The sequence below is a fragment of the Motacilla alba genome, chromosome Z, assembly GCF_015832195.1.
Source record: "Motacilla alba alba isolate MOTALB_02 chromosome Z, Motacilla_alba_V1.0_pri, whole genome shotgun sequence".
Lineage (NCBI taxonomy): Eukaryota > Metazoa > Chordata > Aves > Passeriformes > Motacillidae > Motacilla > Motacilla alba.
The window spans coordinates 34,275,257-34,301,270 of record NC_052046.1 but is presented as its reverse complement, the minus strand read 5'-3'; the positions used below and the strand labels follow the sequence as shown (position 1 = coordinate 34,301,270).

Sequence of the window (26,014 nt, the reverse complement as noted above, 5' to 3'; positions counted from 1 at the left end):
TTAATGCCCAGTTTTTCCCATCCAGGGGCTGTGAAGTGCAAATGAAACGGAAGAGTCTTTGCAAATTATTCTTTCCTGTGCCCCATTCCTGTCTCAGTGCCTGGTTTGGAAACAGAAAGGCCTGTGTCCAAGATTTGAGGCAGCTGTTTCCTATGTACCTGTTGCATGATAGAAGCACATTTGATAATAGCTACATAAATAGGTTGTCTACATCCAAGATACAGTAGTCTAAATCCCAGCATCATGACTCCTTAATATAATGCTTCATTGGGATGACATGAATGCAGTTTCTGAAAAAACTAAGAATCACAACATGTTTAATGAAAGCTGTAGTTCACATTTCATCATAAGTGCACATCTCTATTTAGAGCCCTATGTTACATCATGTTATGTTTTGGGTTCACTTTCATAGTAACAAAAAATGAAATATATCACTATGACCACTTCCAAGCTGAGCCTAAAACTGATAGTCTACTCTTGCCAGTAGGGTTTGAGCTCTCATCCTGGTGTTGAAAGAGCTGACATGGGATTTTTTTAACTGTGAAAAATAACATCATCAAATATGACAGATGAGAGTTTACATAAGGTCAGTTTCTAGAGGAAAAATTGTATTAGACAGGGATTTATTTCTTTGATGCAAATTATTGTTTTTCAAGAACCCTAAGTTTGTCAAAGCACCAAAGACAGGAAATTTATAAATGCACAACATTTATTTACCCAACAATTATGTGGATTTCTTACACTGGAAAGCGTACTTGGAGATTTGTTTATTTCTGAAAATAGACTTATGTTTCTAGTTTGCCCACAGTGTCAGAAATTGTACTGGAATATTCTTATTCACCTTTCTGTACCTCTGCTTAGAGGAGAATTGAAAAGGCTCCTAAAAAAAGGGAATATGCCAAATTACCTTTTTCTTCTTAATGTGCAGTACTCATTCAATGAGAAATTGAATGGGCTCTATTAGTCAGTGGTATTCATTCCTTTTTCATACCATTATTTACATTATGTGGTTTTGAAACATTTCTGATATCCAGTGAAGTAGAATTAGTTGTTCCTAATTAGAAACACCTCCCGGGAAGTTGCACCCTCCTGAACATATTAAAGACAATTTTTGTTAAGGGTAAAGTGTTGTGCTAAAAAATTTGCATATTGATATATTGATCCCAAGATTGTGTCATAGATGCCACATTATGACCTCTGAAAGTTTTGAAAGTAAGGTGACATTACATATTCTAAACACCAGTGTAATAATTTATTTTGCCATTTCCACTGTCTTTTCAGATGCTATCAAGGAATATACTTCAAATTTTTTTTTCCATTATAATCCTGACATTATTTGTTCTATAACTTAATACAGAGTTACATTTTTAAGGTAGCTCTGTGCCACAAGTAAAAATAATTCACATATAATAAAATGGCTACTCCTTATTTTTCCTAATAATCCATAATGGATAAAAAAATTATTGGCATGGAGTCTAGAAGTATGATGTCAGGTGAAGAAAGCACTTTACTAATATCTTCTTTATTATACTAATTTCTTCTGAATGACAGAAAAAATTGTACAAGAAATGATGCATGATAATTAGTTATGCAGCACACAAGGAAGACTTTAATTTGAACTAGTAACAATGCCACTAGCAAACAAGTAGAACATTAATGAACAATGACTTTTTCAAACATGCCATACCGGGAAAAGGTGTGGTTTTGACGCTGCTTGCAAATACAAAGAGTCACAGAAAAAATGTAGCTTTCAGTATGACCCACTCTAATGTTTATGATTTATAACATTATTGTTGTAGCCTTAAACTCATTCTGTTATATATTAAACTGATTTATGCCATTTACAAAAGCCTGCTATGTTCATAGAAACTAATCACAAAAAGCAACTCTAAGCCCATTCCAGTATGGGTTTCCTAGATGTATTAATTTGCTCAATAGGTTTGGAATATTTCCTAATTACTTCTTAGAGTTTTGCAAGAGTCATTAAAGCCTCCAATGGCATATGTAGAGCACATGACTGGACAAAGATGCAAAGTGAATGTGTATATATATATATTTTGTCATCTTACCTCTGTATGAGAGTTGATGTCTGCCAACCTTTTTTTTACCTTTGCAACAATTTTAGCTTCCTTTGGTTTCTTTCTTTGTACTAAACATGCACTTATAATGATATCTATAATTGAACTTTTTAGGTTGTTTTATTGAAATCTCGTGATATTATTCATTAGTATTATTTAGCTATATTTGCCAGCTTGCAGAGATCCGTAGCTGGTTTTTTTAAATCACTTGTGTTAGCATACATATGCATGAGCCAAAGACTCACTTGTCCAACTGGGAAATGCCAGAGAAGCTAGAATAAAACAGAACTAAAAGCAAAACTAAAACTAACAAAATTCATCTGCTACAAAATTCATCTCAGACTCAGACATAGACTAATTTTTGTCAATATGTGCTATCTTATTTCTTATTAAAATCTAGGGTGGATTTTTTTGCTATTGTTAATGTTTTGGAACAACTTACAATGATGCCTTAAATTCTAGCTTTTATATTTTTCAGATCCTTTACTGCACTAGTGTATAAATCTGAACTCCATACGCTCTCTTCACTGTTTGGTCAGGCAAAACAATCCTTCCAGACCGGAGGACCAAGGTCACCATCACTGCCTCAGGCCCCAAAAAGTGTAAACAAAAGTGAACTAAGGGGGAGCAAACTGGGTGTATGCAAATATGCATACAGATATGCAAATAGACCAAACTTTAATCTGTTGGAAAAACTCATGACCACTGTCCATCTTGGGTGTAGCCCTCTCAGAGGCTTTTGCACTGCCCAAGGTGTACCTTTATTAAATATCTACTTTATTCTCTAACTCTGTCTAGCCTCTGTTCTAGGCAGCCAGTCCAAGGCATCAATACCTGCTAGAAAAGGAATGTGCGATCTAGAGCCAGCAATTAATTGAGAAGATCAAGAAGTGGAAAATTCCTGTTACATAATGGTTAATTTTTCAATAGATTTCAACGTATAAGCTTATCAAGGGCTGGGATATTGATTCAGCAGGGGAAGAAGCATGATGTAGGAGAAGAGGAAGGTTACAGAGGAAAGTTATTTGGTTGGGTTTATTTAAACTCAAATCTGAATTGTTATATGGCTCTTCTTTTCCCATTTAGAAAACAGTACTACAATCAGGGTTGTGTGTTAAAATATAGCGGTGTTTTTACGACCTCTGTATTGTTACTCATCAATCCCAGCATAAACTGGAACACTACAAGTATGAAAATTTCACTAAGGATTAAAGACACATCCTGGGTATCAAAGCAGTTATATTCTTATGAGCAGCTGCCTTCTCTTATGCAGCTCCATCTAAGCAGATCCCAGTACATCTCTATTTAACCCCAATGTAGCTCTCCTGCTTTCTAGCCTTCCTGGATATTACCCTTTCCATGGAGGTTAGGAAAGACACATTTACAGATATCTGTATGACAGTACTCCAGCACATTAACGAAGCAGAGTTTTACTGCTTTAAATTTTACTATAATGAGTGGATACTGTTATGCTAATCTACACAAGTTGTGCTTCTAGACATAGATTTTAAATAAATATTCCAGTGAGCATAAGAAAGAGATTACTATTTTTCTCAAAACACATACACACCCTTTTGATTCAGCAAGAGTACTGTGAGTGCTACAGAATACAGGATTTCACCTTTAAGCATTGAACACATGTAAGCACATGTATGCACAGACAGAATCAAGTTTATTTGAACTCAGCTTTAAAATTTCCACAGCTTTTGAAGCACTTTAATGGTTACAGTTCAAGAGAGGGAAAAGCAGTAAAAAAAATTCAACTTTGGAAACTTTCTTCTAAGGTCTAATCCAGAGATTTACAAGTGTTCTTCCTAGTAGAAAGTAAAGCTTAGGGCTTGATCTTTTTCTGAAAACATAGGTAAGTGGCTCTTGATAGAGTTGCAGCATTGGTTCTGAGGCAAAGAAAATTTGATCAAGTTTTGCTTGTTTTTTAACATATGTTGCTTTGTACATAAAAATATAAAGACCATTTAAGCATATTAACCATTAAGAAACTCTTCAGCTTTTGATGAAAAAGAAAAAGAAAAAGTGAAAAAGAAAAAGAAAAAGAAAAAGAAAAAGAAAAAGAAAAAGAAAAAGAAAAAGAAAAAGAAAAAGAAAAAGAAAAAGAAAAAGAAAAAGAAAAAGAATTGCTTTCGGAAAAAGTATGCAAAATAGACATTTTATGTGGATTATTTGTATTAAGGAAAACTTTTATGCATTTTCAATGAGCAACCATAAAACAAGAATGAAACTTGATGGTGAAAGAGTATTTGCTTAGTGATAATACAGGTGTACATTCATAGAGAAATAGTTAGTGTACATGATGATATAGATAGAAGCATTTGAAGCCCATCTAAATGTCATACAAAATATTTGAGAATACATTTTTTATGATAGCTGAAAAAAAACTTTACTCTGCTTTGAGATTTGTAATGCACTTTGGTTCCTTTTCTTCTTTCATAATAACTTCAATTACTCCTCAGAAAGAATTGATAAAGGTGGTGGTACTTCTCTACATTTTTCAGCCAACATTCAAGACATGACATGAATGGACCACCTCTCCATTATGAATGGTAATTTAACCTCCATCCTCAATTCACCATGACCTCAGAAGCAAAGGCTGCCAGTTATCTTGGACTGTACCAAACTATGCATAATTGTCTTACAGAGATTACCTTTTCAGTGATTTCATTTTTATTTCACAAACCACAGCTTTTACTGATTCAGTTGCTTTGACATCCTTGTTTCTTAACTAGAGAAGAACAAATTTGATGGATATCACCTGGTGGATAAACAATTAGCTGTGTGGTGGCACTCAAAACATTGAAGACAATGGCTCAATGTCCAGCTGCAGACCAGTGATGAGCAGTGTTCCTCAGGGGTTGGTGTTGTGACGTCTTTGTTAGCAACAGGGATAGTGGGACTCAGTGCACACTCAGCAAGTCTGCCAGTGACACAAACTGGCACAATCAATGCTGTAGGGAAAGGATGCGTGAGAGGTTCAGAGGCCAGTGTAATCGTCATGAAATCCAACAAGTGCAAGGACCTGCATCTGGATCTGGGCAATCCCAAGTACAAGCTCAGGCTGGGCTGAAGATAGATCAAGAGCAACTCTACCAAAAAAGGAGTTGTGGGTGTTGGTGGATGAGTAGTTTCAACAAGACCCAGAAACACATGCTGGCAGCCCAGAAAAACTTGTATCCTAGGCTGCAGCAAAAGAATTGTGGCTAGCAGGGCAAGACAGGGGATTTTCCCCCTCTATGTCACATGCAAGAGAACCTACCCAGAGTGCTGCATCCAGCTCTGGGACTCCCCACATAAGAAGGACCTGTTGGAACTAGTCCAGAGGAAGGCCATGAAGATGATGGTCAGGCTGGAACACCTCTGCTCTTGAAGACAGATTGAGGGAGTTGGGGTGGCTCAGCAAAAAGAAGAGGAGGCTCCAGCATTATAGTACCTTCCAGTACTTAAATAGGGCTTAAAAGGAAGATGGGACTTTTACGAGGGCATGCAGTAACAGGACAAGGCGTGTTGGCATCAAACTGAAAGAGGGTAGGTTGAAATTATATACAAGAAAGGAATTCTTCACTGTGAAGGTGACGAGGCACTGGAGCAGGCTGCCCAGAAAAGTTGTGAATGCCCCATCCCGGGAAGCGTTCGAGGCCAAGTTGGATGGAACCTTGAGCAACCTGGTCTAGTCAGTGTCCCTGCACATGGCAGGGGAGTTGAAATTGGTTAATCTTTAAGGTCTGTTCCAACCTAAACCATTCTGTGATCCTATGATTCTCTGAAAACAGACAAAAACCTATACAAATGGAGCAAAATACCAGTACTTAATTGAAACAAATAGTTCAGTTATACTGCAGAATACCTTTCTTCTGAAGAAAATAGAGAGGTAAACCATGTTCTTGTAAATCCCAGTGACAGACAGGCATGCAGAAGGGATAAAACATTTCGATTTTAAATAGTCTTAATCAATTTTGTATTTCGGTTTTGTATACTTGGAGTAAGGCAATCTCATTTCTCAGACATGTTTTACTTACTATCTAGCTAGTGCAGCAGTAAACCTATAGTCCTTACTATTCTAAGTAATTTGAGAGTGATATACTTACATAGATAACAAACTTTTTTCAAAAGGTTTTACAGTAGACTCGAGCCAATATTATAAATTTCTAGCTGTTGTCTGGGGTTGTATGAAGTGTAAATTTTTAAAGATGAAAAATATTTTAAAATTTCTTCTCTGTGTAGGCAATGGCCCTTAGTGAAGGAATTCACCCTTTCTTGTAAAGCTGATTATGCTCACTTCCCCAAAACATATTTATACACTTCATAAATATATGGATTAATTTTGTACCTCTTAGTTTTTCAGCTAAAGAATTGTAAGAGTTTACCTAGAAAAATTTAATATGCTTGTACTTAACTGACCTCAGGCAAACATCTGCCACCCAGTTAAACGACTCTATGCTAGCCACTACAGTATGGAGAAAAGTGTCATCAAAAAATATTTCAAATATTGAAGTGGTATATCTTGCTCGTTCAACTGTGGAACAGTATTTTTTTTTCTAGGATACCAGATGAAAATGTTATAATTCAAGTCATATTTTACAGGAATTTCTTGCAATGGTTCCATTTTCATAAAGTGAGCAGAGCCTGTCTGTAATCACAGGTTTTCAGAAGTGCAACTTTAGTAAAATCACAGAAATAAGAGCAATGGTTCTTGTACAATAACGGCATAACCAAGCAAGATCAAAGCCACATCAAGTTAATTGAAATAACAAGACTTAATTGTAAAAGGCAACTGTGAATCACCTTTTAATTTGTAGTTCTCCTTTTTATCGGAGATTTTCAAAACAAATACCTGAATCTATATCTTGTGACTCAAGGCCAAGCCTTTTCTCTAGGCTTAGATATAATCCTCTTTTTACAGAGGTACAAGACATTGTCCTCCGACAGACATGACTGTACCTTAGTTAACATGTCACTCAACACATACTGAACTGGTATAAATAACATAATCATAGGTAAGACAAATTTATCTTCTTAAATTCATGTGAGCAAATAACTAATGAAGTGTTCTGTTTTACTAAAAAGATTTTTTTTTTTTTTTTTTTACTTTTGAGGAGTAATTTTTCCTTTTAACAATTCTCCTCCATTAAAGACAGTTAAGCCGCAGAAACTGGATCAGGAGTATAACAGACTCAGTAACAGTAAATGAAGTTCTATAAGCTTACATCAGACTAATTAGTCTGAGGGATAAAATACAAGGAAAAACTTTTCAGGTTGCTTTGTGAAAGGCAGCTTGCTTAATCAAGCCAACCACTAATTGTTAAATATTTTTCAGGCATTAACAGAGCTGTGCTGACAGTAATTAAATTTTGATTTTAGTGGTATTTGCAGGGATTAAGTCACAATCTGCTGAGGCACTGAGGTTAGTTAATATTCACTTCACTGTCACAGCTGTCCTCCATTACATTACAAAGGACAGGAAAAGAGACAGCAGAATAGGGTGAAGTAATGAGAAAGCTATTCATTCATTTGAACTGACTCCACACTATACAGCCTTGTACAAATGGATCTGATATGCATGACACACAACTAAGCATTAAATCCAATTTAATTTGATACAATAAAGGACAGGCTAAGCTCTAAATGTATTTTTATTTTTGTACATAAGCACTATGCACTGTATCAAAAAATATAATCATGTGATTATCATATGTTTCAATTCAAGTGGTATTTCTTTAATTATTAAAGGCTCCTCCAGGAGTATAAACCAGTTCCTGCTAAACCCTTACTAGGTGCATGTGAATGAATCCTTCAAATTTTTGGATTGTGAATTTTTGCTCCTGGTAGACTATTTACTGCGAAGATCAATGTTTTGCTTTCTTTTTCATGTGGGTTACTTGAGGGTGCCACATATCTGTGGCAGATAAACAGGGATTGAGCCTTGTCATAGCTACAATAGGGAGAAGCTGGTCTTGGTGGTATTTCTACAGCACCAGTGTTTCACCCACCATGATGTCCTTTTATAGATGTAATATTGTCCTGGGCTTGGATTCAAATTACTTCATGTTCTAAAAAATGCCAAAGTCAGCAATTATGCAAACCCATACAAAATCATTCCTCTCCATCTCATGGAGTACTTGTATCCTCTTCATTGTATTTAATCCTCTGTCCTCACACAGCCTCAGAGCCCTCAGACACTATTGGGGCTCTCAACCTTGCCTTAAAATTGCCAATATGAGTCTATAGGAGTAAGACCTGATCACTCTCCCCCTAAGAATGTGCCAGACAGGCCCTAATTCTCTGACTGGGGACTGACTAATCTCCTTTCTTTCTTTGTGGATGTGCAGAGCTGTCCTGCAGAGGTGTTGCACCAGTTGGGATATGGAATAGTTATAAGTATATCCTGATTGTCTTCTGGAAGGTTGGGTCTATACCAGGTACCACAAGGCCTCTATACTGGCATCAAAACCAGTGTATGGCCATGCTTCAGTCACTCCATGAGAGCAAGGAAACCCTCTGGATTTCAAAATATTTGTCATCTTTACTTTATTTTTCCCTCTCATTTTGTCCTGGCTACTTTTCGAGTAGTATTCTATTTCACTTCATTTCGTTTTCCAGCGCTGTCTTAAAAGTTGCACCTTGCCTGCCTACTTCTTGACATTTACTCATCACCCTGTTTTAGACCAAATACCTGGTTATACCCTTAAACATGAGGAAGTATGTTCCTCTTTACCACAATGTCTACCATAATCTGTGTTATTTCAATTCAATTTTTCTGAGGAAAGTGCTTTTTGTTTTTTGTTTTAATCTTAGAGAGAACATTATCCCAGAAAAATGTAAACTGAGTTACCCCCAAAAATTCCTACAAGCTCTTTCAGTAATTTTCTTCCAAATGTAGTTTCTCAATCATATCATACTGAGAGATAGGTTTTCTTTGGTATTTCCTATAGTGCTAATGAGACTTATTTTCTCCATCAGCTAAGCTGGTTTATGCCTGAATTCGGGAGAAAGTCCTGTGTTTGTATCATACAAACACATTGCACTAGGACTAGATGTCATCAGCAATCCTTTTTGTGTGCATTATCACACATCTCAGGTTGTGTTTCAGCTAAGTAGCTGAGAAATTACTGGTGTGAAGAAATTTATGGATGCAGCTAATTTTTGCAGAATGAAGGCATGAGAATAGATAGTAGAAATAAAAAAATATCAGTAATACTGCCATGCTTTCAAAGCAAATAGAAAGCTAAAAAGTGCCTCGTTCAAACAAGTATTTCTTCTAATTCTAGTAAGAAGCACAGGAACGTTTCCAAACAATCTTGAGACAGGAATAGATTTATGTTTAATTATATTATATTTCCAAGTTTTCTCAAGTACGAAGGTCTGCCTTTAAAGAGGATCTTTTCAATAGCTATCTAACAAGTCACACTGAAGAAAAATGAATATTAGAGAATATAATTCATACCAGAACTATATAACATAGGTAAATGAACAATAAAAATGATAAATTGGGCAATAGAAAAGATTACAGAAATAATGCTTTCACATATTGGGCATTCATTAAATTTACTTTCCAAGGTAATTACTTTAACATTTCTACCTCTGATTCAGCACAGGTTTTTGGATCATTAAAACAGATAGTAAATATTACATGGTTTCAGAATCTACTCTTGCAGACCACTTCCTGGAAACTGAGGAACGGTGTCAAAGCCTTTGCTGAAGGCTGAGTCTCTTCCATAAATCCAAATTTTCTGAACTGAAAACTGAATTCACCAATAACATTTTTCTTTTCAAACCCTGCTCTTTCTATGAAGACTAATAAATCCACTCTTTTGTGCTGACTGAAATAACTTTATATAGTATACTAAAATTAGTAATGAATTAACATAGCATGATTCATGCTTATGCTGTCATTTGTGTGTGAGACCTAAAGGAAGGATGCATTAAGACATCTAAGACACTGAGGACTTTTAGCAATTCTGCTGTGGGTAGAGATATTACATAAATTGGTTAATAATTTTTGTCAAGAATTTTCTCTGGAGAATGTTGAAGTTCCTAGCATTTCCCCTATTGTTATAGTTCCATCTTCTTTAATGCTTCAGCCATCTTTCATTGACCAGTACAACTTAAACTGAGAGTCATATGCTTTAGGGACTTTGGAGATTTACAGATGCAAATTGAGTTTGTGGAAGCATTCTTTCAATTTTTAGTATCTGGCAGTCTGAAACAAGAGAATTCATGCAGTCTTAAAATTGTCATTTTTTTATTTATTTCTCACTTAGGTTTATATATAAATACATATAAAAATTATAGTCCTCTTGAGCTAAGGTAACTTTTCCTTTGACCAAATCCAAGGAATAACATGTACCATACCAAGGCATGCTTTATGGGGAGTTTTCAGTTGGATTTACATGTCTAGCAAGCGAGGTATTCAGGAAAAATTTCACTAAGGAGCTGAAATTTAGAATTATTCTCTATAAACCAGTAAAGCAATGCACATTGCACTATCCTTATCAATAAGATTTTTTTCAAACTTCTTAAACTAAGGATACTGACACTGGCCTGGCAGTCTAATTTTTCCTCCCAAAAAGATATATTTTAACACAGTACCTCTTACTATGGGGTGCCATTGCTTTGTAAGGTGACAAATACAGGCCAAGAAGCCAGAGCCCAAAAATGCCAAGTTAGATTGCAACAGCTCCTCTGGAGAACAGAATGAATGTCTGACTGTTCAAACTGCTGATCTGATCTTTAAATTTTAATAGGGATACACTGCCAGAAAAATTGCTGCCTCTTACTAAGGCTGTGATCCATGAATGTGTGAAATAAGAGAGACCTGATGAAGTCCAAAGAATAGCTGAAAGCCTAAAGCTGAGCGGATACTTTTTCCAGTTTAAGACTTCAAGAACTGGTTATACCATGAAAGAGCATATTTATATGGAGGAAGTGGATAATAGAACTAAAGCTTTTCAGTATCATGAAATGTATAATTCCCTTCTCACAACTGTGTGACACTCTTGCATAATTCTTCACCCAGTCCCTTAGATTAATAGATTAGTACAATCTAAGTATATTCCTACTCAGCTCCCTGATCATAAATAAGAAGTTGAGGATATTAATATATGTCTGTAGGGTCAAGTAACCCCTTTTTCATCACTTTAATTAGCATATTATTATCTTATTGATTTACTTTTAGAATTGCTTTCTTTTTTCTAATCCTAATTTCGTTAAATTATATATATATCCTATCAAGACTAAAAATTTCCAGTATAGCACAACACTTTTAACATTTTTATCTGTAGCCTAATCTTTTCCTCTTTTCTTTTACAAGCTATTTAATTCTAAGTCTCTAGATGGATACTCTCTATATTTTCCTGCATCTGAAAGGATGTTTTCAGATTGACTTATGAGAAAAATGTAGGATAAAATAGCAGCTTACTACAACTTTATATAAAGTGTTCAAGGTAAGATATTTTAAGAAGCTATAATTCCTCCTGAAAAACTATATGTGAAAACCAAGACAGATGACATAAATACAGTAAATGAACAAATGCAAGAATGATTTCAGCAAGAAAGACAAGGAAATACAGTGTGCTAATACCACTTTGTATGTGAGGGGGCCATTTAATGTTACCTGAAAATAGAACACAAGTTGTCCCTCTGCTATTCTGTGTTGTGCAATTGTGTTTCCAGGGATATTTATGTCCCTTTTTACTACCTAAAAATGTTCTTGCTCATCACACACTCTACAAAAAAAAAAAAAAAAAAAAAAAAAAAAAAAAAAAAAAACCAGCTAAGTACTGAGTTGAAAATGGATATGGAAAGGGAAATACTGCTTTCATTGGTAACAGCTTAAGGGGAATGACGATAAAATTACAAGCTTAATGTAGGTTAAAAAAAATGGAAAAAAATAGCTTATAACTGAGCAATTAATTTTCATTATGTCTCTTCCATTATTAAAACCTCAGCTGATATTTTTGTGACATATCTCTTTTTATATATTAAAGGATAGCATTTATAATGTAATCTAATGTCTGCAAAGGAACATTCCATTTCATAGTGCAATAGACATCGCAGAACAGTAATTTAATTCCAAAGTCAGCATATACAAAGTAATGGCAGCTATATATATTCAGATCATGAACGTTAGCAAGACTACACTATAGGGTAAGCAGCCCTTTGTCAGAAGTCTTGTGGTTTTCAATGTAAAATGGTCTCTGCTCACTCAGCTCATGTATTGCTACACCAGTCACCAAACCTTCCACTTTGAACAAAATATATGTGAAGCCAGGTTTTACACAATACTTTCACTACCTTAGTCCCATAATTTCAGCTTCCTCTAAGTCACAGGGAACTACTGAGAGAGTGACATATTGCTGTATCCTTTTTTCCTGATGTGGAGGCTTATTTCACTTTCAACTATTACACCTTTCCTCACATCTTTTTGTTAGGTGTATACTAGGAAAAATATATGAACCTGCCTTCAACTTTAGTGGCTGCCAAAATATAGTTGGGGTTTGTAAAATTAGTCTGAAAAAAAATAATTTCTAAATCAAGACCTATTCACCAAGTTGTCACAAGGAAGTTAGATGTAATTATGCTGTATTTTATAACAGATTTATGTGTAAAGAAAGAAAAAATGAAATTATTTGAAGTGTTTACTTATGTCTATAAAATGCATACAGGTGTTCTTATAACAAACATATTACCTCTAATTGTTCCTCTGTGCAATGTAAATGGCTTATTTGGCCAAAGTAAACATGAGTTACGAAAAGGAAAATGTATATCATAACAAATAGTTTCATCTCCTTTCATGCCTGTGCAGATGATTAGGTAAAAAGTCAACAATTTAAAGTATTTACTTTATTTTGATCAGGAATGTAGAATTCAGTATTCTAACCTCATGTATCCAAGCACTGTGTAGGTCCCTAATGAGGCTGCATTCCTAACAAGAATTCCATAAAAATCAGAGAGACGCATTTCTAGTGTGTCAGAGTGAGACCTACTGTTGCAGATCTAGCTTAGCTCCCATATTCCTTAACTGAAGAGGACAGATTCTCTATCAGGGAGTTTCTAATATGTCCAGCATTTTTCCTCTGAATAGAGAGGGATTTAGAAGCTTTCTTTAAGGACACTGAATGGATTCCGTAAGTCTTACATGGTATTAGACTCTTTGCATGTTTTTCTAGCGTAATGGAAATAGGCAGCTATCTATTAATTATCTATTAATAGATAATTACTTTTTAAGCTTTTCTCCTGAAAAGAGGAAGATTTGAAAAAGCTGAGATATTGCTAACAACAGAGAAACTGGTGTACATCTCACCCCTTCTTACTCTCTCAAATCTGCACAATCACCTCACTTTTGTTTACTTTTTGTGACTCATTTGTCACACTGAGAAGCTGAACCAGCTCCTGATTTTAGGCCACAAATCTAGTGTTCTCTGATAAAACTTGAGATGAGCAAAGTCGCAAGGATGTGAATCACTGAAGAGTAGAGGGACACAGCCTTTGAGTCTGGAATTATTATAAGAGCAACACTGGAATGTAATTAGATTTTTTCCATTATTAAACCTTAAAAGCTGCTATTAATTGTGTTGCTCTAGCAATGACAGCCTAATGAAAGAGTAGAAAACTGCCAAGCACAATCATGGTTTGCACAAAGAAAGCAAAGTAGAATAGTCAAATTTACATCTGCAGAAATGGTTTTCAACTAGTGCATTGTACAACACTACTGCATTGTTTTGAAGCCCACTGCCACCAAAATATGGCCATTTACCCTATTTTAAATATTAAATAGGGATCTCAGAAAATTATGTACTAGAGCATAACACAGATTTTTTTTTCTTTTAAATACTGTAAGGTGAGAAAAATGTGATGACAGGCTATGGAATGTGCTTGGTGCAGCATGCTCTGTCTCTCCAAAGTGTAGCGTGAGTAATGCAAGGTTACTGCAGTAAGTACACATTTCTTATTGGATATCAGAGAAAATAGGTGTGTAAAATCCATGTAATTTGATAGCACATACATCACCATTGCCCTAGAGAGTACTAAATCATAAGGCTACATCTTTAGCACAGTAAAAGAATATTTCTCATCTTTTCTCTCAGAAAATTCTATGTAAATGAGTGGGGGATGGGAGACAAAGCTTATAAATTAAGTATTACAACAACAGGCAAACAACAGAGTTGCTGCAGAGACACGAGGTATATCCTTTCCTTTTATTTCATGACATTTTATTTTAAGTGCCCCTCTACCCCCAATATTTTTAGTAGCAGCATTAAATTACAGTAGCACTCCTAGGGAAATACATGTGAGATTCACATGAATACCAAGTACGTTCATTATGATCAGTACTGAATTCCAAATGAGAATAGCGCCACTTTTTTTTTCCTCTCTGTGTTAACCTTCAAGGCAAGTCAACACATTTCAAACATCCCAGCCTGATCTTAATTTGGAAAACAGTCTTAAATATACCACTGCCAAGTCAGATCGAATCAAAGCCGTGAGGAATGAAGGCAAGGAGGAGGAGGGGAGGCATGACTGCCAAAGCAAGGAGACACTGTGTGAGAGAGAGAGGTGAAAATGAGAGCTAACATCAGCTCCCCCGGGGTCTGCTGTAATCAGCAGACAAATGGTGTATACTCATGGCATGTATTCATTCTGCAGCAACGGGCTGCCAACAAGAGCCTTCCTGTGTCTGTTTGGAAATAAAGTACTAGTCTTCCTCTATTCAAATGCTTTAAAACTAAGACGAACTGCTGACAAACACTGCTTTGGGCATTTGACACTGCTTTTTGATCTAGGTAGACAGTGTAAAATGAACAAATTAGGAATCTGCTACAAAAGAGTCTCAGTCTTAGCTTGCTAAAATATCAGGGTTTAAAAACTGGGGTTTTGTCTTTTTTCCCCCTCCTCCTCTCAGTTGTTTAAAATCAAGGAAGTACCTTCCATTTTTTCATATTGGCAAGTGGAAGCTTTCTTCTGTTTCTGAATTGCCATTTTTCAGCTGAATGTCTGTGCATGAAGAGGACATTAATATCACACATAACAAATATATTTACATATTCAGCATCTAGGTATGTTTTTAATTTGTGTAGATCCTCTCACTAGACATGTGCTTTGGATTTTGAAATTTAAAAATTTCACTTCAAAATCTTTTAAAGGAATTTTCACATTCCCAGGAGGATTCTAACGTTAATTAAATTAACTTCCTCTTTTAGTACAACAAAAATACTTTTGAGTCAGTGAAATGCTCATAAACATGTCTTAACAATGACTCTGGAGCAGCAGAAGTGGTTGATTTTTTTGAAGCATATTATTTTTCAAATGTACTTTTATCCTGACATATTGTGTATTGGACACTAATGAGTTCCTCTGTGGAATGATGTTACCTAGCGTGCTCTGAAGTATCTTATGTGTGCATGTGTAAAAGTCAAAAAACCTTTGAAACCACATCTCAATTGAAAGTGAGAAAAAATAGGTAGGCTGTTAACATAGAGCTAAAAGCAGACACCACACAATGGTCCCCAAGACTCATAAAGAAATTAGATATTTTTTTTAATTCAATGATTCAGATGGATTCATTGATGGAATAGCAAACCATTTCTAAGATCACTAATACTCTAATATATAATTGCAGGATAGCAGCTACTTATCCATTACATTCAGCTGTTCTGCCATGCTCCTGAGTTTAATTATCACTCTGCCTGAGAAAATACATTTTCCCCTCTCTCTCTGCAACAGCAAAATCAAATTTCAGTCACAGTTTGCATTATAATACCTTATCATAAATCCACATAAAACGTCCAGTTTTGGACAAGTGATTATAGTCATAGGTACCTACTGATGGAAAACATATGCAATGTGCAACTGTTCCCTGATATTCCAGCCCTGGTGAAAGAGAAAGGGCAAGTGTGGAAGTTCATCATAATTTTCTGGTCTGGCTGTGATAAAGAAAAAGACACAAAATAGGCTGTTTTTTGCCTGTGAGAATCCCACTTCGAAGCTGCCTTAAAATCTCATAACAATGTAGTCACAAAGGCACAAGAACTTCACAAAAATGTTCCAAGCAAAGGGTCAATGGAGCCAGTGAATAAAAAACTGTGTGAATTTAATGAATGAGATCTCGGCTGCGTCTCACCTGCTCGTTCTTTTGGATGATCAAGCCTCTGCTCACACATATGAACAACAGAAAGGAACTTGTTCTAGATGTGTTTTTTTTTTAATGTGGTGCAAATGTATGAACAGTGCAGAGGAAAGGCAGAGCATGGATTGTAGATCAAAAGAAAACATTCTTGCTTTCTTATTTTTTAGAGAATGCTGTTCTTTCAGTAGGTAGTGGCTTGGCAGTTTCAGAGGTTGTGTTTCTGCTTAGCGAGAGGAGAGGACACAGTGGAAACAGAAGCTTCTTTGCCTAAGTTTTCTGCCCTACATGAGAAGGATTGTGTTTACAGCCGCCATGCCAGGCAGCCCCTGCAACTCAGTATTTATTTGCCTTGTCCAGCTCTGGAGTAGGGTACTAATTCCTGAGGTAGAATACAGCTTCTAAGGTCTTTCTCTTCCCTCTGTACATTAGCAAGTTGAGAGAGAAAGAGTGTGTGAGAGAGAGAGAAATAGACAAATAGAGAGAGAAATAGAAAAATAGAGAAATAGACAGATACATAGAGTGGTGTGTTAATGTTACTATCTGCAGACAGACCCTAGAAGATACTACACCAGGCATGTATAACCTAGTGATAATATCAGGGTTAATTAAAAGTTAAAATTTTTCACTTATTATTGATTGCCATTATTTTTTGCTCTCTCTGAGCAACTCAAAACATACTGCCATAGACAACAGGTTACAGAAAAGAGATGGCCTTTCTGCATCTATGAGTTTACTTCAAATACTGAAAATTTTTTTAAATGCAAGTGCAATGGATTTTTTGAGTGGATATCCTGTGAAAGTCGCTGTTGTCAAGACTTCTTTGTTCTTAAGGTGCTTTTTACTCTTCAACTTATTTTGCAAATCTGAGATACAATACTTGCTTTACTAGTTACATTGAAAAAGTAAGAAAATGTGCTATTTTCTAGGAATAACACAAATCAGATATAAAAGCTGTTATCAGGGAATGATGATGATAACTTCCAAATCACTAGTAAGTAGTTATTACACTGATGTTAAGGATTACAATGATTATCTGCTGCACTCTTTCATGATCAAGTCACAAACATTGCGGCAATGACCAGAAGCAGGACGAGTCAGTCTGTGTAATTCGTAAGTAGCACATCCAAAATGCTAGATGTTCATATTCAGAAGTGTGCAATAGAATCTGAGGGCAAGACATCAGGAGGCCATGTTCACTTCATTTGAAGGAGACTGTTCCAGTGACATTTATTTAAGAAAGTAAGGAAATTGATTTTCACCAGCTCACCTAGAATTTTTCTCAGGTCATGGAGCACCCCACCCTAGCCATTCCTTCCTTGTTCCTCTGCTTGCTGGAGATGTCAGGTATCTTGAATGCCTTCACTGATGATTCAAATGATTTCTTGATTTGCACCATGTGTTGTGTATAGTACTGTCTGAATAGAGCTGTTACTGTGAGAGATAGCATGAGCTGCGATGGCCACACCACTCTTTGGGTGTCCTGTCTTTTTTCAGTCACCTAAATGGACAAATTCTGAAACCTTTAAATCTCAGTTTTAAATCAGTTTGCTATCACTGCAAAGGATTCCTGAAAGAAATAGTAAGTGAATTGAAATCTGCAGATGACTTTGGCTACAGCTTCCTCCTTGTAAATTGTCCCTCTTTCTTCATTTTTTCTGATCACATCTCCATGGCAGTGGAGAACAAACTGATAAACAGGCTTGTGAATGCTAGGAGTGCAGAAGGATTGACATTTTAAAGGTAAACATTGAGACTTTTCATCCAGGAAATGCAACAGCTACTGTATAGATATTGATACAACTTCTGACAAATAGTGATAAGTGATATGTAATGTCATTCAAGATGAGAGGTAGCAGCTTACTTAAAAGCAGTGAATGTGAACCATGAGGGTGGACCCAGCTGCCTTCAAACTCTTGCTCTGGAAAAATTATCTACTTAAATGCCAGGGTTGGCATTGAACAGCCTTCAAATTTCAGGACAATGAATTTGTGATCAGGTCCTTATGAGGCATGCTTTAAATGCAGAATTGCTGCTGAAACAGTTTCTCAAACAATTGTTTGCTAGCCAAGGTTAGTTGCCAAACATTGCACTCTTGCAAAGGCCCTGAATTCCTCCAGTCTCCTCTGAAGCAGATTCCACAAAAACACCATGCAGGTGGCATAGCTCCTCTGCCGAATGAAGTCAGGTCACATTCGTGAGTGTCTGCAGAGGTCACATTTGTAATTGTGTATGTCCAGGATCACCCCTGGACAGTGCTGAGCTTCACAGTGGTGAAAGGCAGGCTCCAGGGGATCACATCCACATGTGGTGTAACTTTTAGTGATAGTCTTAGTACCTTTCTTTTGCAGTCTGGCATCCATCTTGTGAGAGGCCAGAAAAGATGCTGAATTACCTTTCTGGTATTACCCGAAGCTGTTAAGTTGCAAGAAGATTTGGATTTAAATCAGCCTCCAAATTTTCAAAAATATAAAGCTTAATTTCCATGACAAAAGAGTCATATTGAAAGAAGGTGAGAATAACTCAATTTCTTGGTACTTCCATTCCAGCCAAATCCCGCAGTGCAGAGACAAAGAAAGTTGAAACAATATAAAAAGTGAATTTAACTAATGCAAGATAGAAATATTGCATGTTAATTCAATAGTATATTGCAAAAAAGTTTCCAGTTATTTTTCATTTTATACCACACCTTTTTGCCCAGTCCCAGTGAGTGTATGATCATATACCTTTCCTTCAGCTTTGTACGAAGAACAAGACAAAGTAAATTATGAGCAGTTGAAGCTGTAAATCTCAGTGTTTTGTGAATCATCTGGGAGGTTGCTTCCTTTTTTGAATCCAATAATGCTTGGATTTTTGCCCTTTATGGATATTTTAATTCTTTGGATGCTTTTATTCTCCATTGAACTTCATTCAATTCTGCATAACTGTGTTGGTCTGTGCCATTTTTATCAAAGTGTGAACCAAAGACCTGGAAAGATCTAGGTGTTATCAAGATGAACATAAATTAATAATTTAAAGAAGAATATTTGAACACATAGTTTACTCAGCTCAGGGAATGTTTTGTTAACCTTTGACACCAATGTTTAATGTGGAGAATATAATGAGACCTTCCAAAAGGAGAACTGTCCACTTGTAAATGTCTTTGGTTTTAATATATATGAATATAGGTACGCTAGCACTTAAATAGCAAATAGTATTTTAAATCATTAACCACAGCATGTTTAAGTTAGAAGTTTCTTTTTTTATGCTGATATTAGCTATTGCATAATATTTTCCACGCTTCTGTGGCTGCTTCCCAAGTATTGGTATTAAGAACAATAAACCTCTCTAACTCACAAACATTAAATGCTTATACTGTTCTTTTATAGAAATTCTTCACTTCATTATTTTTTCTATTACTGTGAAACCTTTTATGAATGAACAACAGTCCCAAAAGCTTGTAGGAATAAACAGATTTTGTATACATATCTCTGGCATTTTTTTCCTTATGAAAGCATACTACTACTACTGATTATAATAATTACAAGGAAATATTGTTATTTATTCAGAACATTAAAATTATTTTCCCTTGGGGAACCAATGGCTGGTGTCTACAAGAGTGCTTTGATATTTTGATTTATTAACAGAGAATAAAAAAGACATAAGCAACTGAAATAAGAAGGCTGTTTTCTAGAGGGAACAACATTTTCAGGTGTTCTGTTGTCCTGCTTTAATTTTATTTTTTTTTTGCTTATTTTCTTGGTTTTCTTTTGCTTTTTCTATTTTTTGCTGTTGTTTTTATTTTCTTTTTTTACTTTAATATACCATAGAGCCAAGCTTAGGGAGCAACTAGCATCACCAAGGATTTTCAGCCTCATTTTGTGGCTCTTCCCTACCTCCACTCTCGACGCTGATCAGTGCATCAAATGTTTGGTTGTACAACAGCTACAATGGGTTGAACTGTGTGCAGTCATGGAGACCTCTAGAAGGCAAAATTAATTCTACATGAGTCACCCCCTCCATCCCATTCTCCCCGCCTTTTATCTGCATCCAATTGATTCACTGTAAGAGTAACTTAAAAATACATCTGATTAAAAAAACCCATATTTGCAACATTTCCTTTTAGTCATCCAATGAATCCATACAATATAAATTTTGTAACACAAATAATTTTCCCTTTCTTTTAAACAAACACACACTTCAGCATGTAGTGTAGGCCCTTTAAATGGACTGTTCTTCATAGGTTCCAGTTTTAAAAAAAGATATTTCTGTGCAGGTATAAACAGTAGTATGGAACATATGCTTTTCCTATCATATCCAATAAGTTATTCAAATTTACAAATTAACTATCAGAACAAAAAAGCCACCTTTTTTTAGCAAAATTAAACAATCATTTACATACCAGACTCAGATTTGGTGATAGGAGGGTATCCTGAGAATGTTATAAATATCCATCCATGAAAAAGTAGTTACATGTATGAGTGTCTTGCAGAATAAGAGGCTTGAGATTGATCCTGTGCTGCAACAGTCAGCAGTCTTGTGTTTCAGCCAATAAATTGAATGGAACTCCAGAACGCTTGTCTGTCAACTCAAGCATTAAGTCCTCTTAACTCAAGACTGGCAACTGATGAACAATAGTTCATTTTGTACTATACATAATGCTGCATGTGAAAAATGTGCTCTGAATGCATGGTTTCTTTTACATGGGTACCAACAACAACAACAACAACAAAACCAGCAAAAAACAAACAAACAAAAACCATAAACAAACAAAAAACCCAAAAAAACCCAAAAAAACCCAAAAAAGTAGAACAGTAATTTGGAGAAACAAATTAGTAAACCACCAATGATGTTGTTTTAAAAAAGCATAAAAAAGTTCCACTCAGGTCAGGTGAAGAGAACTAATTCATAGGAATGCAGCTTTTTATTTCACAGACCTGAGATGTCCTTATTTAGTAAATTAGAAGGTTTTGCCAGTTATAGCCTGCAGAAATGGGATTAAACTGAGGCGGACTACATTTTCAGATAGATCACTGTTATGGGCACGGACAAACAGTGCTGATTAGGAGCAAAGAGGATCAGGGCTAGAAATCACCCAGATTGTGTGACACCGTAAAGATGGGGATTATATAAATATAGAGAAAATGCTTATTTGAGAAGGACCATCAATAGAAAGCCAACTTCATCACTTAGTGGATGTATTTTTGTACAGGTAGAGTTGCATTATCAGCTGAAAAGAAATTTAAACAAATCAGAAATTGCTCATAATTTCACACAGGATATTGTCAACATGAGCACAGGCTCTTTAAAGTTGCTTGTAAATAATGAAGGAATTGAAATACTACCCTTTTAGCGAGGAAAATTATTGGAAAAGGTCATTCAATTAAAAAATGCAGATTTCATATTCAAAGAAGAGACAACTCTACAGGACATAGCAAAACCAATGTCTCCTTCACAGTCACATCAATTTCTAGTGATTAAATGACATTATTTCCGGGTTTTTTCCAAATCAGGATGTATCAATTTCTGGAGAATCAGAACAAGTACACAAGATAACTTTCCTCTTTTCTCAGAAAGTTTCCTTAATGACAACTTGACTATTCAGTCACATAATTTTTTTTTTTCATGCATAGTACTCATGAATACAGCAGAAACAAACAGCTTTGGAGAAAAAATTATTCAACTTATCTACACAAGAGAATGGCCGGCGTTTTTAAAGGAGCTTGAGTACTGCTCCACTCTGACTTGGAGTGATTGGTCTGTGGGTCAGATATTCAGTCTTTTCAGCTAAGACTGAACCAAAAGATTGTCAGCTGAGATCTGATGGTTGACTGAGATGGTGCTTGTCCCCCTTGCCTCAAAGGAAACTGGCTCAAGCTACCAACTTCTTTTAGAGGAGCACAAACTCATCCTCAGATGAAAGTGATCCTTGGTCTGCTGATGACTTCGACTTGAATCACATCAGTGACCCAGAGTGAAAGGTTCCACAAATTCAGCAATTCCCTCAGTCTTTCAGGACTTCAGGGAGAGTGCAGGAATAGAAGGAGTCTCCAAAAAAATTACAAAGGACTTACCAAGGGTGTATTAAGCTATTTTCTCTCAAACACCTGTAAAGTACACTACTCCAGATTTGATAAGTGAGATCTATAGGTACAAAAGAGTAGAATGCTGTTACAAATATGAGTATTACAAATAAATATAGATTGCAGAAAAATATTTTTAATTCTATATTTTATGAAGAAAAATAATTTTTAATAAAACAAGTCATCCTGTTGAAGGATTTAAAATATTGAAATACTAACTTTTAATGTAAACAAAAGATAAATTTTCCAAACATAACTGCATAATTAGTTCACCATAATGTGTGGACTTCTTTCATTTTATCACTGATATTTGTCATTCATATACATACCTCATTGTGTGTGTGTGTGTGTGTGTGTATGCACACCTATAGATATAACTGCTGTACCATTGGAAATATAATTATCTGGGAGTTTACCTCTCTTGGGAATAATAACAGTTATTATCACTCAGTTTTACTTAATGTGTGTTTTTACCATGATGATGAACTATTTATTCCTTCTTTTATTGACTGATTATAATTATTATCTATTCCCTCTTGGATGCTTATTTTTTTATCTTTTTAAAAGAAATTAGGTATTTTGCTTGTTTTTTACTTTTCTAGATCTGTCATTCTTAGCATTTGTCTAAAGTGACATCAAGGGGATATTTTTACTTCACTCTATCTAACTCCAGCATTTCCTATTCTCTTCAAAAAGATTTTTGAATTTTATTTATGGAGCAAAGACTAGTAATGAAATTTTGACTTCAAAATCTGGTATTTTTTTAATTCCTGCACTGGTTTTGGATGGTAAGGGGTGGGGGGGTTCATTTTTTTACTTTGTTTTTAATTTATGGCACTGAAATGACTTCTGTGGAGGTGATATTTTTACCAATTAGTGTCTTTCTCAAATTTGTAGATTTTTTTTCTCTCTATTGAAAATGAATTCTTCAAATTTTTGGATTAAAATCCTTGGGCTAGACTGCTGAAATAATTGCTATATTAATCAAATTTGTCAGGCATTGTAAAAATGCAGATATATTTCAGTTTTAGAGAAAGAAAATTAGTAAAGTAATCTAAAAAATATATGGAGAATGATGTTTTTCCACTGGCCATAAAGGTCTAAAATCTTTAATTTCCAAATTTTCAACATAATCTTCAGTAGCAGCATCTAAAATATGCAATTCTTCTTTTATGTCTGAGGTAACAAAGAAAATTTTAAAAAAATCATTCAGTATTTATACTAGTTGAAGTTAACTACTGACCTCTCTACCAATTCTATAGACTACTATTAACCTTGTCTGCAGGAGGGTGGTGATTTTAAGAGTTATGACTGTTAATGATCTTTGAATGCTCCAGCAGTCTCAGATCACTTATTCCCCAGTGTACCACAGTACTCAGACTTTTCCAGATGGGAAAAATGATAAGAAGACAAGGAAGATAGCAGGTCAATCTTGAGGCAGCCTCAAGAAAATTGCTGCAAAATGAATTGTGCAGGTCTGCAGAGCTTTACCCAGCATTTTTCTGTTGAAATTCATCAAGCCAAAGCTTGTTGACAAAGTGAATGAAGTGATTGTGCAGTATGCTCTAAGAAGCCAGCTTAAAGGCTTTGTCCATCATCTCAGCTATAAATAAACAAGAGGATCTGGGAAATAGTCTGCATAGTTGTGTTATCCATAATGTTTTATACACATCTGTCGCATTCTTAAATCTCAGCATTAGTTTCAGCTGTAAAATAAATAAATTATTTGGTCCTTTAAATTTTCAACAATTTATTCCATGCTTATTGTTAATTAAACCAAACTGTTATTAGTGATATTTCTTCACCTGGCTATGCAGACTTGTATTTGTTTGTCTATATAATGAATTAATCAGTTTTACACAGATGATATAATGGGGAAACATATACTCAAATGAACACAGCACTGCTGTTAGGAAATTTCATATCTTGGTCCAAATCTCTGAACAAATGGGAGAAGAAAAGAAAGACAGTTTGGCCCACAGTCATCTAACACCAGAAAGCTTTCCTCAGTACTGGCAGCTGAAGCTGTACTCTGAGCAGGTAAAATGTGCTTGGCAATCATGAGGCTAAACAACACGCATTCGAACTGCTCTGTTTAGTTTTCTATATTTGCATATTTCAGGGTTTAGTGTTCCAACTTTTGTGTCTCTGATAGCTAGAAATTTACTATTTATCATACTGAATCTCATGTTTATTGTAATACTGCTTCATGGCTCCTGGTGCTGTAATTATGAGAACCACACTAACACTGTATGACTCAGAACAATACCACTGGAGAAGAGCAGTAACATCCCTGTCTGAACATTTTCCTTAGGGTTGGAGGAACAGATACATTTCACCTGCTTTTCCTGCCTTCTCACAATGTTGTTCACTGTCTTTGCAGGAATCAAGGAAACCTCTGGACCAGAGGGAGAGATGCAGAGTACCAACCTCACTGTATAGGTTATGCTGATCCTAGTGTTCATGGAAGAGGCAGGGGAGTCATTACAGTGGCTTTAGGTCTGCACTGTAGAGTACAGAGGCTGGTGAGACAACTCATGCTTCACTTCATCTAATATGAATAAGCTGGCTTTGAACAACAGAGGCGTAAATTAGATTGCACTTGTGACATGAGGATTCACAGTGCTCCTAGTTAACTAAGGCTGGATAGAAGCAGTTCCTTCAAACCTAATTCAGTACATTCATAGTAGAGAGAAACTGGTAAGGATGTAGCAGTTAATAAATTTAAAATTATTTCTGATTAGTGTGATTTGCTTTAAAAAAGGAACTATTAAGTAGCTTATGAGCCTTTATTCAAGTTTGTATATAAATTGTTTGACAAATTGTAGTCCATATATTTCCTACAGAAAAATGGCTGAATTTCAGTGGCATGAGCAAGATGATTATAGAAAAACTCCACTCCTGAAAACTTCTTCTAAATGTTTTATCACACCCTAGGTACTAATATATGACAAAATCCTTCTGCTCTTAGTGCTGTCACATTTGTGTGAGATGAAGGTTGTTGTCTCACCCACACAGACGATAGGATGACACTTTAATTGGAAAGTGACATTGTTGGGAACATTTATGAATAATTTAGTATGTCCTCCCCACTCATCTTTTTGTATGTTCTTCAAGTCATTATTTTATTTATTATTTATTAAGAACTGACACTATGCTGATAGCTGTACAGAATAAAGAAGTTCCTGCCTTTATGGATCTTATGCAGCAAGAAATGTAGAAAGCTCTTTTTCATCCTGTTCATAAGACAGTAAGCACATTCTGGCTGTGTTCCAGAATTCTTCCTCTTTTGGAGCTTTCCTTTGCTGACAAACACAACAATAAAATTAATAGTAAAAATATCTCAATATGAGTGTACTGTTCAGCTTGACTGGCTTTAATATTCTTACCCTCTGAAATCTTCATTTCCTACTCTAGTTTTCTTTTCCTAGCAGAAATACACAAATGTTCTTGTTGGACTGAAGTTAATAGAATTTACCTGTATTAGTATCAGGGCATGTCAACAGAGACAATTCTATCTTTCTTTACAGGGAGCTTAAACTTGTTAACCTTTTACAAAACAACAGTAATGTTTGCTTACTTTTCTTTCCTTCTTCTTTGTTTTTCTTTCCATGTTCTTTTGCACTTGAAAGTCAATTTGCTTATGACAGATTAGATCAAAGGGCTTTGGCTGCAGAACTCTGGAACTGCAGACTCGTGTCTTCTATGTCTGTAAGGCAAACATACAAAGAAGCAACATCGAT

General features: G+C 35.5%; 1 long non-coding RNA gene across 2 annotated transcripts in view; it reads right to left on the bottom strand.

Moving 5' to 3' along the window:
* The window catches only part of LOC119696153, a 54,070-nt gene extending 33,369 nt beyond the window's left edge, over positions 1–20,701 (bottom strand). Inside the window, exons 1-2 of one of the 2 annotated variants that reach the window (XR_005255506.1) lie at positions 20,591–20,701; positions 14,275–18,746 (exon numbers count right to left, since the gene is read on the bottom strand). This is a non-coding gene — a long non-coding RNA (uncharacterized LOC119696153). Of the gene's footprint in view, positions 1–14,274; positions 18,747–20,590 lie in introns of those variants that run through there. The other variant, XR_005255505.1, reaches the window with a different exon arrangement.
* Between the last annotated feature and the right edge of the window lie 5,313 nt (positions 20,702–26,014).